Genomic DNA, 18,304 nt, shown 5'->3' with positions numbered 1-18,304 from the left:
ATTTCATAGCACTAAAATTATTATCATTATATACAACGGCAATATTGCAGCACTACACTGCATATGACAAGACGTAAGCTCGTAGATTTACAAGATCCATTTTTATTCACACCCCGTCTTGCTCTCTTCAGGTGCGTTCTGCCGCCTATGCTAACTTCTTTTACCTTCGTCTCTATACTTCTTCTATCTATTCTGTTTTTTAGACTTAAATTAAGTTAACAGACATTAAATAACAAATAAACTTTTCAGTATGATTAAATAATAATGTTTATAAAGTTAAGAGTCCCGTTCACTTATCTAAAGTATGTTTTTTTTTTGAAAACGTAAAAAACCTGCTCAATCTTTTAAATTAGACCAAACAATTGGATAGCAGTTCTAAACTGCAGCGTTTGGCACATAGAGTATACACACACCCGGAGCCAAGTGTTCATAAAAATGTAACTGAATTTATTTATTCGAAACATGAACTAATAGTATTATTCATTCATAATATTTGTGGACCATTTAATAATATCGCTGTTATAAAGATAATAATAATACAAAAATAAACTAAGAAGGAAATTGTAAAACAAAATTCAGATTTTATTTTAACTAAGAAATTAATTTCCAATATTAATTAAATGCAAGATGCATTGTTTTAAAAATACGATGAGATTTGTAACACACCATATCTTAACGTTTTTAGTGGGTTGAAGACCAAAGGCCTCGATTTATATTATTAACAGTATTTTTTTCTCTTTAAACTCTTAGGGACAGCCTACAGGTCTAACGGCGCATTAACCTCAGATCTGGTAAGTCAATAACAGAAGATAATTTCTGTTCTGTACTGAACTTCCAGCAATGACGAAACTTCTGGAAACTCGAGTGAGACAGCCACGACTCATGAATTTATCCTTATCATTACTGTTTAATGTTAATGGAGGTCCTCACATGGCTCAAGAAACCATTCTACCTCTACAGGACCTAGAAACTTTCCAACATCCTCCGTAAGTTTACCAGTGAGAGGCTCCTTTGCACAGGATACCAGCTAGATTATGGGTACCACAACGGTGCCTATTTCTACTGTGAAGCAGTAATGTGTAAGCATTATAATGTTTCTGTCTGAAGGGCGCCGCGCCGTAGCTAGTTAAATTACCGAGCAACCGAGACTTAACATCTTATGTCTCAAGGTAGCGAACACAATTGTAGTGCCGCTCAGAATTCTGAAAGATGTAATATGATTATGTAACTCACTTGAAGTTTTTTAATCATTTTGCTAAATAGTTACATTTTAATTGCTAAAACAAAATACATGGTGGAACATAATCAATGAGTGTATACACGACTTTGAACATTACTACCAGAATATAAGGTGTTATTTGGATGAACATTTAATGTTATCCGTATAAGTTAATGTATACGTGTATACAACACCGTACGGACATTTTTGACGACCTTTTAATAGGCGATCGGGAGTCTAGGTTTTATAGTACGTCAATGGCAAGAAGCAATAAAAAAAGCCTTCACAGAATTTGTTGAGTCCAAGTCCCTAGAGTCTTACTACAAAATAAGTAGGAGGAAGGAAATGAAATAACCAGATTAAACATTGAGCCCCTACAAGACAGAACTTAAACCTCCATTGTATCACAAATAAAGGTGAATTTTGCTAAGGTAAAAATAAAAGTATCGTATTGATCCCCGATATGGAGTATTTTCGTCGATGAAATAGTTTATAGTTACTTCTACTTAAGTTTTTTTACTACATGCCGGCACACATTGTATAAGGGATTTCCACCTATGTATTATTGACTCATCACGATATCTCTGGGGATAAGGCATAGTGAATTAAAATTTTGTGGGAATATTCCTTTCGCGAGAGGTCAGCTAAGAACTGATTTTGCGAATCAGTTGTTTTTATTGCCATCAAAACAACGTCTGTCGGGTCGGATAGTCATTTTATATAAATTTAATCCACTACATGTGATATTCGTTATATTAAGTAACAATGTATACAGTAAGCTTTTCATTGTGTTTCATAAATATAGACTAAATTATTTACAAGGAATTTGATGCAGCGCAAAAGCAGAAATGTAAACGAAATGAGGAACGTCTTTACACGTCTCGAAAGTAAATTGGATCTTCGCTTGATTCTGTATTAAATTGTTCATTAACAGATCTTTGTTTAAGGCATCAAAGATTTATTACAAACTTCCATAATTACTTTTGATATATTTTTCGATATAAATCCAATGATTGTGTGATTTTGAATTCTTTTCTGATTTGAATCAAGGTGCTTAAGAGTTCAATTTTTTTATAAGTAATATATTATTTAATATTAACCGTTTTCTTATGATCAGAAGCTACTTAAAATGATTTTTAATAATTTTTATCTCCTATTGCTTAAGAAATTATTATAAAGAAATGTGTTGCTTATGAGATAATTTACAAAAAATTCAAAGTTTAATAAAGTTTTATAATATTTCATATTAGTAAATTGGTAATGACAAAACGAAAATTAACATTTTTTTTAATTTTTCCAACGGGAAATATATATTATTTATTAAATATTATATATTAAATATCTATTATATATAAAGGAAAAAAGATCTCTGATGAAATGAAATCCTCTCTCAAAATAATCTGATCTCTAGTTTAACAATTATCGCACTTGCAATGTTAATGTTCGTGCTACAAAAAAAAAATATTAACGGATAACTTATTTAAGAATTTCTATAAAAAATAATTGTATCCGTATTCATTAAAGGCATTCACATTTAATAAGTTTAAATAAGTAATATTGATTCAATAAAGGTCTGAAGGAAGCGTTGAAATTTCCTCCTCTTATTGAATCTTTATTGAAATTTGAATTATCTCGATTATCTAGTTTTTGAGATATTAGCGTAAAATCAATCCCCCTCATTTTCACTTAATTGTGTATAACTATTGCAATTTTTCCGAGCGGCTTTAGCATTTACTCAAAAACTATCTAAATGCAATTTCCAATCGAATGGCACATCAATTATAACTTTAGGAGAAGTCCAAAAAATATTGACCTAAAAATCACTAAATTTATTGACTAGACTAAATATCGACCAATTTTAATGTGTGCGATCGCTAGTGGTTTTATATTACAAAAACTTAAAATCTCATGCCAAGTGTCGCTGGCTATTTACGACTTGTCAATCAAAATCGGTTACAGTCACAAGAGGTCGGGATTCGTCATATGACGATTTTCGTGAAGCAACTGCCGTCAACGAAAATAATGTGGCTACTGTTAAGTGCCTAATTGTAAAAAACCCGCGGATTACCTATGAGATAATTCGAGGAGTAATGGGAATTGGCATTCCAATTCCCATTACTCCTCGAATTTAATAAAATTTTATTGAAGTTCGGAAACTTTGTTTGTCGCTTGATCCTTCATGAATGACAGCGGAGGAGAAGCTCGCGTGGAATGGTGCTCACAGATGCTAATGAAGTACAACCACGGACATTCTAGTGCTGTTTATGACATTGTCACAGGAGACGAAACGTGGATTTACTGTTTTGAACCCGAAAAATAAGCTGTTATTTTTCGGGATTGCTGAATGTTGTGAATGAGTGTTTGAAAATGAGAACAGGCCAACAAAAGTGAGGCAGGCGAGAAACGTTGGTAAAAAATTATCGCTTTTTTTTCATCTACGGGTCCCATCTCCACAATCCACTTGAAGATCAAAAGAGTGTTAATGCCGAGTGGTATTCTACCATTTGTTTACCCGGGGTGTTAAAAAAAGTTCGCGAAAGACGACCAAAACGCCGCATTCTCCTACATCATAACAACGCTTCTTCACTCACGGCCATCAAAACTAAGCCATTTTTAGCTTCCGAAAAAGTACAACTCGTCACCCATGTGACCCTTCTCGTGGTTTCTGTATTTTCCCCAAAATCAAAGATTTTATGAGAGGTTTCACTTTTACCAATTCCGAAGAGGCAGTGACAGCGTTCAATCAGCACGTAGAAAACATGCCTTCAGATCTGTTGTCCTCCTGTTTTAAAACATGGTTCGATCGAATGAAAATATGTTTTGGTTATAACAAGTTTTTTTTAAGTTACGCAAAACTTTAGTGCGACCTACGTATACTGTAGGTCTTTGATTCGAAATATAATATTTCGAAAAACAATTGCATATTTATAACACAAAAGTAGTAAATCTATAAACTTAGTATACTAGCGTTAATGACGAACGTAAGAGACGGAATAGGTGGACCGTGAAAGCGTTTTGAAACTATGGAAATCTAGTATCCATTAGTCTCCTGTCCAATTGGACCGCATCTTCATTTTAGTGTTTTTATCGATATTTTTATGTGTTCTAACGGATTTTAAATAAAAAATATAATGGTGTCATGCTCTGTGTTAGATTGTGTTGTTATCTACAGCAACAATCCAAATTAAGAACGGTAAATACTGATTATTGTATACTGCTAACGTGGTGCTTATTTTCGTAGAAACTATTCACAAAAATATGTTGTATTACATTTTATATACGCAGTAAGCACTCTTTTTTCTAAAGTTTATATAAATTAATAAATATGTGTTAGGAAATAAAATATTGTATACGTTAATAAGAAGCCCATTTAGCAGAATTTGTCAAAGGGATTGACCAAAAGCAAAGTAAACACTTCACTAACACATGTGTAAAATTAGCAACAATGAACATTTTAAATTTAGTCTCGCCGAAATGGGGAGAGTTTTTGTGTATTACGCTAGGATACTAAGTTTATGAGTAAATCAGTCACTGATTAGTAATTATTTTATACAAAGTTGATTTATTATTTATATTTGGATATATTAATTGAGTAAGACTCAACACTATTTATCAAAGGGTCTATCTGCTTATTCAGCCTTATCATCATAATATAAGGCAGCCTTTCAACGGTAGCTTACTCAAACTATTAATATATCTTCTCCGATAAATCCTTTTACTTATTGTATAGCTCAATCTTCGAAGATTAAGCAGTAGACGAGCATTCACGTTGAAGCCCTTACCGTGAGAACCCCGTGCGGTACTTGTATTAGTCGCTGCGATACTGTGGCATCTCCTTTTTTACGTAAGAACGGTTAAAGAATTTATTTCTCATAAGAATTTACTAATTCACTTTTAGAGATAATAATTGTACAACTTAAATATAAAAGTAAATGCTGGTAATAAGCTTAAAATTTAGTTAGTAAAAATAAAGTTAAATATCTTAGAAAATGCGCCAAAGAGACCCAAAATGAGAGGGGGCAAAAGGGGCACGTGATAGGAAGTGGGGAAGCAATCACCCAGAGTGCCTTACTATCAAAATACGATAACCTGGATACGTAGAAGTTAGACGAGGATGCCGCCATGAGCTGGGCATTATCGCTTGACGAGGCTGGTGATGATTTAGCTATTAGCTAAATTGGTAATGCTTTTCTCAAGTGTTGCCATATGATAACATAATATTATACAGATATTGATTTTAACTTATTAGTATTATGGATTAATACAAAAATATAATCCAAATGTTTTGAGTTTTCCTTAGTGTTAATTCCAGCAACATTTGGCGAAAACTTTTAAGAAACTCTAAGAAAACTCAAAACATTTGGATAATTATAGATTTCCGCAAAGTAACGCCTACTTCCATAAATTTACTAAAATATAATTTCAAAGGCTGATAATAATTTAAAAGTAACTAGCTGACCTGACAGACGTTGTTCGTAAAATTCTTAGCTGACCTTAAAGGAATATTACTACCAAAATTCAAGTCTCTACTTCTTATGATTCCAGAGATATCGTGATGAATCAATACGTAGGTGGAAATCTCTTAAATATGTACCTGTATTATTAGTGTTGCAATAGAGAATACGGTGGTATTAATTTATAAAGTTATTACTGCAAAGATCTTCAAATGAAAAAAAAATGTCTTTTAATCAGTTTATAACACGTCATTGAGAAATCTATTGTACACTGCGGTTTTGGAATCTTTGAACTTGATTTTGACCCCCTTCAAAACGTCGGACTAACTCGCAATTTGGCATACTTATTAAGGACCGATGACAATTCAATATAACAAAAAAACATACATAAATAAAAATAAAATAAAAGAAAATAAACATATAAAAAAATATAAAAAACTAAAAAGTGAAAAATAAGTAATTGTTTAAGAAAAACTAAGCAAAAACGCGTTTATAGAAAATCCCACTAAATTTAGTTAAGTAAGTTTTTTTTTAACTATTATTTATATATATTTAGATACACTATGACAGCTGTGAAAACGTTGAAAAATATTGAATTTAGAACCAACATATATTTTATTTTCACGCACACTAACACGAACTATCATACAAATCGCGAATGTAAGACGCAGCTTATCACGCACATTAAACTAATATGGCCTGCAGGCCTACCATGAACTCTTATTGCGATTAAATTGACATCCAAAAATGAACTGCTTTGCTATTTCGTATCACGACGTGATTAGAGCTATCTAATTTAGGTTGACGTCAAATCAACTGATTAAATCGGAATGATGTCAATTAAATGTCAAAAATCATATCAACTGAATCGCAAATTGATTTAGTTCGTTCATTCATTCGTACCATGAGGTAATAATTCAAGCTAAACTGGATAGCTTATGTGTCCAATTGAGCGATTTGAAAAAAGTTCCTACTTCCTTAGAGGAAAGTGAATCGTGTTGTTAATAACTTTTAAAAAAAGTAAAACATACAGAAAAGGAAAATTATATTGATGAAAGATGAGGTGAGAATACTTTATCGGACTTTTTTGTAAAACAAAATACTGAAAATAAATACCAAAAATACTAAAGACGACGCAGTAAGGGCCCGGACTATAGCCTGTTCGCAAGAACGAATTAAAAAAATGTACTCTGTGGTCCTGTCAAATCAAACATCAATGGAGGTGCGTTCATAACTCGTTATTTTTACGAAAACACCTAAGCGAACATTTAATTTCTAATTCAAAGAACTATATTTATTTATATTATTTAATAAGTACAAAAAAAGTTTTAATGGTTTATAATTTGACGCTATAAAGCGCAATTTTAAAATGTTTTTTTAGTACTTTCTACGCAAAAAAACCGCTAAAATCATATCATTTTAGGTTTCGAAACGCAACGCATATGGTTCGAGTAAGAGAGCCAACTTATGCAACGACTGTAGAGCGTCATCTCTTTCACACCACAGTCAAATTTATTTCGTTCATTCTTCTTAAGGGATCCAAACGCCATTCAGTAAAAGGCACTTCATGGTACGAATTTTTGCGATTCAGTTTAGGTACCTAAATCGAACTGCATCGGAATCGCATCGCTTATTAAAAGTTGATGGTAGGCCCTCTGGCCTGGTTATATTGGTTGTCTTACAGAAAGACACTCTATAAACATATAAATTATCTAAGGAATCAAGTTTTGACTTACATAATAATATTATACCTAGTTCAAAGTAATTGATTCATAATATAATTAGTTTATATATGAGTATTCTTAATAACTTAAACAAAATAAATTATCTTTTGAATAGAATGTTAATTACATTTCGTTCAAAGAGAATATATCTGTGGCATAATATTGCAGGTTTACAAGCTCGTTGCAGTCTCCTCATAATTGGGACGCGCTCTGTTTCAACTTCACCCGGGGGAAATTAACTATTAATAAAAATTACACTCTACCTTCAAATATTACAACTTATATAAGTACTATATTAATTAACTCAACAATATCGTACTTGACTAGCAATGCAGCAAATTATACCAAAGTTTAAAGAAATTATAAAGTGATTGTATAAATATAATAATTCTTAAGAAAATGGCTGTTGTTATTATATTAGGGGTTAAACTATGGAATTGCTGATTTGTATTGAAAAAATGAAATTCGCAATTTTTTAATTTAACATATTTATTTAATCATAATAATTACCACTATTATCAGGTCATTTATGTCTTTGCGATAGAGCTGCGGTGATCTACATTTGACAAACTGTCCCAAAGCCTTTTGTACTGCCTCCTGAGAAGAAAACTTTTTATCACGTAGAAAATTGTCCAAATCACGAAAAAAGTGGTAGTCCATGGGAGCAAGGTCTGGCAAATATGGTGGTGACGAATGGTTTTTAATTGCAATTCCTGTAGATTAAAAATGGTTTCTCGTGCTGTATGAGATCTCGCGTTATCACGGAGTAATCATGGTGAATATCGATTCATGAGTCGAGGCAGTTTCACTGCTAGTTTGGCACTAGAGTGAACTTTGGGTATTCAAATCAATTCAGGCCTTAACATTCCATATAAAACTGTAATGTTAAACATTAGACTTTAGTGTTCTCCAGAGCACGTCCGTAATGATAATAATATAAAATGAAAGTCTAACACATTGGTGATCGTATACGTTATTCATAGAAGTGTGCTTTTTACATCGATGCTTGCTCGTAAACACAGTTTTATTGAGTCTGTCTCGGCGCAGCAATGAATATTAAAGTATCTATAAGAATACAGAACAGTTAAGAACATTTGTATTGTTAAAAGTATGTAATATTTAAAACTGTAAACACAAAGTTAATCCAAATTTTCATGCTGTTTTTTTTTCAAACATAAAGAACAATATTCTCTCATCAATTTGCACTTATTTGAAACTGCTTATTATTATTTTCATTGTTCGTTTTTTCTTTAGTAGAATATCTTTGTAACGCTTTAGATTTAATCTGTAATGTTACATTGTATCTTTGAATAAATAAATAAATAAATATACTCTCTTCGATTCCAAGCAACGAGTAGCGAGTTTGATCCTTTTAAATGCTTATCCTATTTGCAGTGTTTACGCCATATATCATTTACAGATTTCGGAACGTACTTGTGACCGTCAGAGTCAACTACAGTTTAACAGTTGTCAAGTTTTCGTTTCTACTCCCGCTATCCACAGCCCGTTCTATCTACCCCTACCTTGCTCGTCGGTGGAAAACACGCTCACACGCTTGCACAGCGCTCCGCGACCCGCGCATTCCCGTAATTTGAATGGCGGACGCACCACCTAACTAATCTCATCAGTGACTAAGTGACCTAACCACCAAACACGAACTAAACAAAGAAGAAAGGATTCATATAAAGGCCAATTGTCTCCCCCGGGGGCTGAAAAGCAGTACCAGCATTTACCTAGTCATTTTCCACCGTCTCTATATATCTCACCCGCACACCCATGCAGCATGCATTAAACTTCTTATTATATAGGCCTGTACCGACGTAGCTATAACGTTGTGAAAAATCCTTTGCCAAATTATTCAAGAGCCCCGAATAATTAACGACGCGACGTTTGTTCTCGCCTTTAAATTAATTACTTACTTTTGTCGCATTAAACAAGATAATGTCTGGAGTTGCGACTCATTACTTCTATTACTGTTGTTATGTGCGGACATTGAATTAACAAAGTTTCTGTTTGGTTCGTATAAAATAAAGATATAGGTAAGCTTTTGTTAGTTAAATAAAATTAATTTTTATTTAATACATTATGATTGTTTTCTATCATTAAATAACTATCTAATGAGGAAATGCACTGTTCATTAAGGAGGGTTCACATTTTTTCAAGTTCAATTTCAAAGGCATAATAAAAATAAAATAAAAAGCAATATCATAATATATCTATTAACGTCATAATTATTATAAAAATTATTATGAATGGCACTGAAATATATTCTGATCGTATATTATAAAACTTTAGTGTGGGGACCATATTGTGGTGATAACACTCATTGTATGCATTTTAAACTAAACATTCGGAATATTATATTGAATTTGATGAAGCTGTAAATTTTAATTTAAAAAAGTGGGAATGATTTTCTTGCCACTTCTTCTCTAGTAGTTAGTAGTAGCTAGTGAAATTACTGGGCCAACAAGACTTAACATCTTATGAGTCAAGGAGACGAGACGAAAGTGCCACTCAGAATTTATGGTTTTTTCAAGAATCCTAAGCGGAACTGCATTGTAATGTGCAGGGCGTATCAATTACCATCAGCTGAATGTCATTTTATTGTCATAAATAGTGACTTTGATTTAATTTGATTCCTGAAGCTGAACCCCATCACCAGACTATTCAAAATTTCATTACAAAAAGGGCTGGCTGTTGATCTTCTGGTTTAATTAACGCACCGGCTGTCGAAAGCAAGGGAGAAGACCTAACAGTTGGTCGGGGTAAAGTGAAGGAAGGTTGGAAGGCTCGCGTAAGAAAAGAATGTATAAAAAATAAATGTTCTATGTATTAAATAAAGTACGACTACCACACTCGATTGCCTTTGTTACAATGACAAAATAACACGTTTTTGCCATTCGAGGAATTTACTGTCCCAACGGCCATCTGTCAAATATTTCGTTTACGACTCCATTTACATTATTTAGTATCTTCTAAAATACGCTTTGCTAGATTATTTTAAGAGTTCATCAATGCAAAGATTTCGAGCCTTTCATATTGGATCTGAGATTTTACAACGCACTATTATTACTTTTTCGAAATATATAAACCTTAATGACCATTGTCATATAAAGCGTGAAATCCCATTTCATACATTTCACACCTCCTTGACCGCTGAGATAGGGCAAAGGTAAATAGGTTAATTGAAAAGGGGAGCTAGCGTAAGTACTCACGTAAGTTAAGCAACTTAGATATTAATAAAGTTTAATAAACGTATTACTGTTAGTGTGAATTATATATATTTTTTTATAATTTCCATATTCACGTTTATATACTTGTTAATGCACTTGTAGCTCTGAACTTATAATAAGTAAATCGGTATTTATTGTTTTTTTTTTTTTCAAGTAATATTTACTTACGATGACCTTATATTATATCGCAACGGCGCCTATTTCTGCCATGAAGCAGTAATGTCTAAGCATTACTGTGTTTCGGCCTGAAGGGCGCCGTAGCTAGTTAAATTACTGGGCAAATGAGACATAACATCTTATGTCTCAAGGTGACGAGCGCAGTAGTGGTGCCGCTCAGTATTTTAGGATTTTCAATAAGATTTTCCTAAGCGGCACTGCATTGTAGGCAGGGCGTTTCAATTACCATCAGCTGAACGTCCTGCTCGTCTCGTCCCTTATTTTTATATAAAACAAAAACCTTCTTAGGACACACAAACTAAACAAATAACTTTGATAAGTAATAAATTGATTTTAGCGATTTATTGCTTTTTGCAATTCTTCAAGACATTAAACAGAAAAGTTTTCACAATAGGCAAGGTCTCGTCGCGTTTAAATCTTGAAAGCCTTCACAATAGTCTCGAGGCGAGCTGCAAGAATTGGCTCTATTAGAGTCAGCGTTTTGTTTGAGATTTTATGTTGAGAATGGTTTCAAAATAAATCAAATTTATAGAGCGGTGTTAAGTGATGAACTATACTCGTATAATGTTTTACCTCTAAATTGGGTCATATAGTAGGATCTTTGATTGAGTGGTAAACCTTAGCTACGTCTTTAGCTATGTAGTAGTTCTTAGATTCCTGTCTGTATCAGCTTGATCCACTTGACCGCGTGCAACGCAGAGCAACTCGAATTGTCGGAGACCCAGTGCTCTGTGAACGGCTGATTCACTTGGCGTTGCGTAGAGACGTCGCTTCATTGTGTGCCTTCTACCGCATTTATCACGGGGAGTGTTCTAAAGAGCTGTTTCACCTGATTCCTACCGCCGAATTTCACCTTCGCACGACAAGCCACAAGTTAGGATATCATCCCCACCATCTGGATGTGTGGCGGTCCTTCACAGTGTGGTTTTCAAGCAGCTTACTTGCACGTACTACAAAGCTGTGGAATGAACTTCCTTGTGCGGTGTTTCCGGAACGATACGACATGGGTACCTTCAAAAAAAGCGCGTACACCTTCCTGAAAGACCGGCAGCGCTCCTCTGGTGTTGCAAGAGAATGTGAGCGGCGGTGATCACTTAACACCAAGTGACCCGTACGCTTAACCTTCTTTCAATAAAAAATTAAATGGCAATATTTACAAGCGTAAAGTATGATAATTCATATTTTGATCTAAATTGGAATTTCGAAATCACGACTAGAAAGTAAATACCTCTGCGAAGAACGGGTACAAGAATTTTTATATTACAAGGCTTAACGGACAAATCGTGCACTTGATAGAAAGATAAATCCATTCGCCGATGGACATACGCAACAGCCTTAGAGGTAAAAACATGCAATTCCAGCCTTTAAGGTGGGAGTATACTAAGTCTTATCGGAATACATCAACAAAAGTTTCTTGAGGATCTCAGGTTGTGGAATGTCAGAAATCATTGTGATACGGGGGAACCCGAGCTTTGGTATTGCAGATATAAAGGGGCGTGAGAAACTAAATCCTTCGTCCTCTCAAAAATAACAAATCTGATCGACTACATTACTACAAATTATATTTAAGGGTATATTATACATTTTAATAATACATTAAATACAACTAAAGATTGTATAAAAATATTGACACAATTTTACATAAATTATCTTGCCCCAAACTAGGCATAGCCTGTGTTAATACGATATACTTAAACATAAATCCAAGACTCAGAAACAAATACCGGGATTCGAACCCATGTCCTCTACCTCAGTAGGCAGTGTCACTAACCACTGGACTAAATTGGTCGTCCTATTATATAACTGCTCTGCTGGAAATATTATTACTCAACTGTGGATTATTTAAACGATCAACTGTCTGGGACTATGATTATCTTATAGCTATTACTTTGTACAACATTGAAAAAAATATTTTTGTTTGTTTCACAAAATTATAATTTTATTTGAAAAAATAAATGATTACTATACATCATAGTCTTTTTATATAATAAAATAAGGGACGAGAGGAGCAGGACGTTCAGCTGATAGTAATTAATACGCCCTGTCAATACAATGCAATACCGCTCAGGATTCTTTAAAAATCCAAAAATTCTGAACGGCACTACAATAATTGCTTTCGTCACCTTGACACGTAAGATGTTACTTTTCATTTGCTCATTAATTTCACTAGCTACGGCGCCCTTTAGACCGAAACACATATTTACACATTACTACTTCACATCAAAAGTAAGCGCCGTTGTGGTACCCATAATCTAGCTGGCGCCATGTGCAAAGGCCTCCCACTGGTAATGGGCTGTTTCCATAATACAAATATAGCGCAATATATTGAACAATTTCTCTAGCACACCCGTTTAAAACTGTAAAATATTAAACGTAAAAAGTTTTTCCATAAACTAATTCATAAAACAATGCGCAGTTCTATTTGTCAAAAGCAGACATTAAAACTCCTGAACTCCATAATGAATGTGTTCATTTTTAACATTCCATGACTTTTGTATGACGTTTCCGTTATGCTTCCGTCCCTTTATACAATTTTGCTCTCGCCTCGACTGTTATTCAAATTAATATTTTAAAAGTAACCCTTTTTGGTGGTAGTATATTTTTTTTATAAAACACCGTTCAAATAATATCTCTCTCTCTCTCAGTATTCAATTCATTTGCAATATTGTTAGGAATTATGAAATGAAATTAATTTATTTGTATTTATCGTGTTAACATAGTTCTTAGCAATTGGTAGGTGCACAGTACAATATGTCGGCATACAAATATCTGATTGTCAATATTAGAATTTTTATACATATTTATACTTCATTAATACACATTACATAGCTTTAATAAAATAATCTAATATATAAAATTCTCGTGTCATGGTGTTAAACATTGAACTCCTCCGAAACGGCTTGACCGATTCTCATGAAATTTTGAGTGCATCAAAAAACTACCCAATGGTAGTTCTGAGAATCGGACAACATCTATTTTTCATCCCCCTAAATGTTAAGGGTGGTTCACACGATTTTTTTTTTAATTTTTGTGTTATTTTTTTTAATTTGTTTGATTATGAGTCAGCATGTTTTTTTATTTTTTTTTTATGGAATAGGGGACAAACGAGCGTACGGGGCACCTGGTGTTAAGTGATCACCGCCGCCCACATTCTATTGCAACACCAGAGGAATCACAAAAGCGTTGCCGGCCTTTAAGGAAGGTGTACGCGCTTTTTTTGAAGGTACCCATGTCGTATCGTCCCGGAAACACCGCACAGGAAGCTCATTCCACAGCTTTGTAGTACATGGAAGAAAGCTCCTTGAAAACCGCACTGTGGAGCACCGCCACACATCCAGATGGTGAGGATGATATCCTAATTTGTGGCGTGTCGTGCGAAGGTGGAATTCGGCGGCAGGAATCAGGTTAAACAGCTCTTCGGAACACTCCCCGTGATAAATGCGGTAGAAGACACACAGTGAAGCGACGTCTCTACGCAACGCCAAGTGAGCCAGTCGTTCACAGAGCACTGGGTCCCCGACAATTCGAGCTGCTCTGCGTTGCACGCGCTTAAATGGATCGAGCTGATACTGGGGTGCGCCAGACCAGAGATGACAGCAATATTCCATGTGTGGCCGGACCAACAAAAAACAAAATTTTATGAACGATGCGGGACTTGAACCCACGACCTCCGGCGTTCCGTGCCGGTGCTCTAGCCAACTGAGCCAATCGTACGAGTAACGTATCGTTATAAAATCTTGTTTGCTTTGTTAAAATTTTATTTGTGTATTATTCCTAGAAGTGAGGGTTATCACTTTAAATACATAACATATAGTTTAGTTTCACAGTAGCGAATATCGAACATCAATACTTTTAGAATATAAATAATTGATTTATTTTTGTATTTCCCGGAATCTGTATATTAAGTATACTTATTTATTTATTTATTTATTCAAGTATAGGAAAGAAACAGAATTATGATAAATATTAACACATATTAATAATATAGATAAATATTAAATACTTGTAGAATACATAAATTTGAAGATTTTTTTTTTCAGATATATAAAAACAATAATAAAAGTCAAATTGATAGTCTCCTCCATAAATTTGATTAAAGTGGCAGGTATTAAATTAAATCAAATTATTTTTTGAGGCAATCTGCTCAAACTCTACTCTATTTCCAAATCAACATCCTCAGGTATGCGACGAAGTTTACCTTTGCACAGGATGCCGGCTAGATTATGGGAACCACAACGGCGCCAATTTCTGCCGTGAGACAGTAATGTACAAGTGTTATTGTGTTTTAGTTTGAAGGGCGCCGTAGCTATTGGAATTACTGGGCAAATGAGACTTAACATCTTATGTCTTAAGGTGACGAGTGCAATTGCAGAGCCGTTCAGAGGTTTTGTGTTTTCAAGAATCCTGAGAGGAACTGTGTTGCAGGGCGTATCACTATCAGCTGAACATCCTGATCGTCTCGTCCCTAATTGACACAAAAAAAGTTGTGTATTGGCTTTAGAGTCAGTGATCGATGAATATTTCCGTTCTACATTTATGTTTTTTCTAGTGTTGCCTCTCGAATAAGGTAATTTAAGTTATACCTATTTAATATTGGTACAAGTGTACTGTGATCAACATATTTTCAAAAACATAATATAACGATATATTCTCTGCGTATTTTATTTAGCGTTACTCATGTAAACTTCGTTTCAACTCTTGTCATATTCTTGTCATGTAGAGCTAACTTACTGTCTGACTGTAGACTGTAGTGAAATGTGCAACAACTTTATTACTCATATAAAGTTACATTGCAGAAAAGGAATTTCTAGGAAACAGAAATGGGTGTTAAAGGTGTGTTAGTAGGTTCTAAGACATAGTTCTACTTGCAAAAGTAGTACTGGTTATAAGTAATTAAATTAAATTGATGTAAATAGACATTATAGTACCTTTTATGAATTCTTACAATAAATCATCTAGTAGTGGAACAATAATTATGAAAGGAGGTACCGTATGGAAGCAACTTGTATGTTACATTAGTATTCTCTTAAAAGGATTACTGATCATGTAAAAGTCCCCTAGTGCCTCACCAAGAATAGAGATTTTTTTTATACTACGGTTAATTGGAAGGAAAAGCTAAATTAGCTTCGAAATAGGGTGTCATCAATAAACAGAGACAATAATAATTCATGTCGGCCCATAGACTAGCGCTCTATAGGCGCGCGTCATATATGTAGTCCCATCCCTAGTGTCCATGCATTCTAGTATCGACAGCTGGAACTATTAGAGATTTTTGAGAGGAGAGCTGTTTAAAATTTCAATAATTACATGAGGAACGTTTCTTTGGATAATATTTAGGATAGTAGGATCGCCTTTTTCGTCCGTGCTTAGCTATAGTAAAGCAATGTACTATAGTATAGTATAGTATAGTACACCCGTGACTTTACAATGTCATTAAAACCAGGCCGTTATATTGTAAGAAATAGAGTCAATGGACCGTTTAATTATAATATCACTAGTTAAGAGTAATATTAAGGCTTTGACAATATACCAACGACATATACAAATCATCTTTTTAATATTGTTACAGAAAAATGCTAATAGTCATAATATTATTTATTGATTCAACACCCTTCTGCTAGATTTATTTTATTAAATAAATTCGTTAATCTTGCAGCTATTAAATATATTAACCCAAGCCACATCAACGCAGGTTATACTTAAGAGTTAATTAAATATTACAATATAATGATGTTTATGGAAATTGTTACGGTTAACTCATAGTTATTATATTTTCGTTCATAAATCTTTGATTAAAATCGAATCTCATCTCTGACATTTATTTAATTTATGTACCTTATCAATATAATACAATAATATAGGGTATAAAATGCAGTTTATAATTGTTTATGGCGGTATCAGTCTTATGAATACTTTAGAAGATGTCATAAGTTTTAACATCCCAGACATGAAACGTTGCAGGCTTGCAGACTTGAGTTATGAGCTCATGGATGTCTAGCAATACGTTCAGCTGCAAACATTATTTATGAAATTATTCTATGGACAATGGCTCTTATTTAACATTTTAATTATTTTTTTTTCAATTTAAAACAGTGCGAAGCTGGGGCGGTTGTGTTGAAGTGAAAACTTTTTTAGCATCATGTGATTTGAAAGTCAATGAACGAAAGCGAAAACGAAAAAGCGAGACAGTAAAAAGAGACAGACAAACATACATTCATAAGATTTCTGAGGCGAAAATGAGCTAGGAAGCATTATACAGTGTTATGGTACCAGGCGATCATAGTTGAAGAAGAGACTGTCATATGAATGACGTGATACCTTAATATTATGTTCTGAGGTCATGCGCACGAGGTATTATTGCATAGTCACCAGGAGAACATAAGTACGGTAGGGGTGATACTTATGTCTTTTATAGCGATGGAAATCATATTGTGTCATCCTAGCAACATGTACCACTGAAGTAAATCATATGAAGTTTAGAGGGTTAATGTAAATTTTGCATCAGATACAGCGATTCCGTTGATTGAGTATTTGGACGCACATTATATATTTTGAAGAACATAATTTTCGAAACCTTAGCACCTTTAACCCTTATGTCACAATTCGGATAGTAAATAAAAATAACCAAATAACAGTTTCGAATAACAAATATTATGAATTGAGTATTCAACAAATTAATTGTCGTGCTACCTTTAATGCAGATAATTTATCCGTACATCAAATAATATGTTAATCTTTGATAAAGGATTCGTCTCCGCTGCGCTCCAACTAGATACCGCAGGCGTAGTCGCAAAGTGCGGCAACTAATACTACCCCCGAGTACTCAAATAAGTCTAACACAATGTGTTACTTTGACGTGCCACATGTTCTGTTAAACTTTGCTAATAAGTGAAACTTTACTACTACTAGTGAAACTGAATATTACAAGAAATAAGAAAGACACTGGGATCACATACCTATCATCAGTTAGTATTTTGTATTTTATAAATTTCAATGTAAAATAACATGAAGTGTATGTTATAAAGTTTTAAAGATGCCATTGCATGTCAAGATGCCACGCACACAAACATCTAATAATTGCCGTAATAAAAAAGCTATTGTTGTTAGGTAGTGCGGTATGTGGTTGGAGCACAGCGGAGACTAATCCTGAATATAAGATGTAAATATAAAACTTACTAAAAGTACATTACTAATAAAACTAGATTTCTAAGCAACAAATATATTAAATCAAGCTATCACTAAAACAATTTTATGAGACACTAATGATTCTAGCAGAGGCAATAGCAGTGCTAACTAAGTAAAAGAAATCTAATATATAAAATTTTCGTGTCACGGTGTGGGACCGAACTCCTCCGAAATGGCTTGACCGATTCTCATGAAATTTTGAGTGCATATTGGGTAGGTCTGAGAATCGGACAACATCTATTTTTCATCCCTCTTAATGTTAAGGGTGGTCCACACGATTTTTTTTTAATTTTTTTGACATTTTTTTTTAAA

Source organism: Leptidea sinapis, chromosome 37, assembly GCF_905404315.1.
Source record: "Leptidea sinapis chromosome 37, ilLepSina1.1, whole genome shotgun sequence".
Classification (NCBI taxonomy): Eukaryota; Metazoa; Arthropoda; class Insecta; order Lepidoptera; family Pieridae; genus Leptidea; species Leptidea sinapis.
The sequence above is the reverse complement of the archived record's forward strand: the minus strand, read 5'-3'. Positions refer to the sequence as shown.